We start from the raw sequence: 3,220 nt of genomic DNA, 5'->3' as shown, positions 1-3,220 counted from the left end.
CAAACCCACGTAAATACGGTTACCTCATACTAGCCAAAGGAGCCATTAACATACATTAGAGAAAAGATAACTTCTTCAGCATATGAGGCTGAGAAAGCTGGAAAACCATATGTAATTAAATGAAATTAGACTCCCTATTTTTCACGCTGCACAAAACTCAACTCAAAATTGGATCAAGGCCCTAGGCATTAGACCAAAGACTCTATGCCTATTAGAAGAAAAAGTAGGCCCAACTCTCCATCATGTAAGCTTTGAAACTGACTTCCTCAAGAAGACTCCCTTTGATTTAAGAATCAAAAAAGGGATGGTATCAAACTCAAAAGCTTCTTCATAGCAAAGGAAACAATCAAAAGGTAAAGGGAGAGTCTACAGAACGAAAGAAAATCTTTGCAACCTACACCTCAGATACAGGATATCTCCAAGATATAAAAGAACTCAAAAAGCTTAACATCAAAAAGACAAATAACCCAATCGATAAATGGACAAAGGATCTGAACAGACCCTTCCAGAAGAAATATAAAAGATCAACAAATATTTGAAAAAAAAGTTCAACATCACTAGCTATTAAAAAATGCAAATTTAAACTACAGTGAAATTTCATATCACTCCAGTCAGAATGGCAATTATCAAGAATACAAGTAATAATAAATGTTGGTGAGGGTGTCGGGGGGAAGGTAAAATCATAGAGTGCTGGTCGGACTGCAAATTGCTGAAAACACTCTGGAAAGTAGTATGGAGATTTCTTAGAAAATTTAGAATGGAACCACCATTTGACCCAGTTATCCCTCTCATGAGCATATACTCAAAGGACTTCAAATCAGCATACTATAGTGAGGTGGACTCATCAATGTTTATAGCAGCTCAATTCACAATAGCTAAGCTATGGAATCAACCTAGATGCCATTCAACAGATGAACGGATAAAGAAAATATAGTACACATCAACAATGGAATATTACTCAGTCATAAAGAAGAATGAAATTATATCATTTGCTTATAAATGGATGGAACTGATGACTATCTACTAAGTGAAATAAGTCAGTCCCAAAAAATCAAAGGTCAAATGTTCTTTCTGATATGCAGATGCTGACTCACACGAGATAAGGAGAGGGAGGAGTGGAGTTTCACTGGATTGGATGGGGGAAATGAGGGAAGGTATAGGGAATGGAAAAGACAGTAGAATGAATTGGATATAACTTTTCTATGTTAATATATGAATACACAACCAGTGTAACTCCACATCATGTACAACCACTTAAATGGGAAGTTAAACTCTACATATGTATGATATCTCAAATACATTCTATTTTCATATATAAATAAAAGGAACAAATAAACAATTTAAAAAAAGAAAAAACATAGAATAGGGTTTACTTCCAAATTCATTCCAAATTCATTGTTAGCAAATCAATTGTGATAATATACAGAAAAGATTACACTTTCATGAACAAGTTTTGCTTATCTATATAATGCATTCATAAATCAATATAATTCCACCATATTAAAACTAAAATGAAAAATTCATTATCATCCTCAGAAATACAGAAAATGAATATCAAAATCCAGCATCCATTCCTGGTAAGAGAAGGGGGACCTCCCTAAGCCTAACAAAGCTCATCCGAGAAAATTTTTTAGCTGATCTCACACTTACTGACAAAAGGCTAAATATTTTCTTTCTAAAATCAGGAATCATGCCAAAATGTCCTTTTTCTCATCACTCCATTTAATATTTTATCAGAAATAAATATAATCAGTATAATCAGGAAAGAAAAAAAAAATAAAAGGCATCCACATTGGAAAGGAAGAAAGAAAATCTGTCTTTATTTGCATATGATCTGATTGCCTATATAAACATTGACTGGAGCCTGACCTCCCTCACCAAAAACAAGCTAATATAAGCATCAAATGAGTTTAGTGAAGTAACAGAATATAAAATCAACATTTCTATGTTCTAAAAATTAAGAAGAGAAAATGTTTTTTTTTTTTTTAATTGCAACTATAGTAACATAAAAAATACCAAAAAACTTATGGATAAATCTGAAGAAGCCTGTAAAACCCATACATCAACTATAAAATATTGCTTGAACAAGTTACAGAATGCTTACATGCACACATGTTCTTTGACAGGAAGACTCAGTAATTTTAAGATGTCAATTCTCCCATACTGATCCGTAGAAGCAATGAAATCCCAATTAAATTCCCAGAAAGTATTTTTTTAGAATTTTTCAAAAGTGCAGACTTATTTGATTTCAATACTTACCATAAAACTAATGAAGAGAGTGTGTTATTGGGTAAAGATAGACAAACTAATGGAAAAGAATTGACAGTCCAGTGTTACACAAACACCTTTGAGGTCTATTGATTTTTTTGACAAACACCAAGGTGAGTCAGTAAATAAAAGATGATTTTCAACATGTGCTATTGGAACAATTGGATATCCATATGCAAAGAAGGTGAACTTTCATCCTCTCCTCTCGCCAAATACAGAAATTGTCAAATGTTAAACAAATTGTGGGATAGCCATACAATGGACTACTACTCAGCCATAAAAAGAACAAACGTCCTGTACATGACAACACAGATAGTTCTAGAAATCATTATACTGAGCAAAAAAGAGCTGAGTATAAGGCTATTGTTTCCAGAATAGGCAAACACTCTATAGTGACAGAAACCAATTCAATGGTGACCTAGAATTGAGGAGAAAATAGACTACAAAAGAGTGGGGAGTTTTCCTAGATAATGAACATGTTTTATGTCTAGTATCTGGTGGTGATTGTAGAGGAATATTTAGTTTTAAAAACTAATTGATCTGTGCATTTAAAATGAGTTTACTTTGTTGTATGTAAAGTAAACCTCAATAAAGCTCATTTTTTGAAAAAGTTAATAAGAGTAACTTTGTAATCTACAGACAAAATTTTAATCCTGAAACTATAAAAGTTATAGAAAAAAACACAGGAGAAAACCTTTAAGACCTTAGGTTAGGCAGAGATTTCTTCAATACAAAACTAAAATCATGATGCATAAATAAGCATATTGATAAATTTAATTAAATAAAATTAAAGAGTTCATTCTTTAAAAGAGACTTGTAAGAGAATAAAATGATAAGACATAGGTTGACAAAAATATTTACAAAGCATATATATGATAGAGGACTATATCCAGCACATATAAAGAACTTTAAAAACTCAGTAATAAAGTAACGTGACCTGAGTTCACTGTAC

The sequence above is a fragment of the Sciurus carolinensis genome, chromosome 9, assembly GCF_902686445.1.
Source record: "Sciurus carolinensis chromosome 9, mSciCar1.2, whole genome shotgun sequence".
Lineage (NCBI taxonomy): Eukaryota > Metazoa > Chordata > Mammalia > Rodentia > Sciuridae > Sciurus > Sciurus carolinensis.
This window is presented reverse-complemented; position numbering follows the sequence as displayed.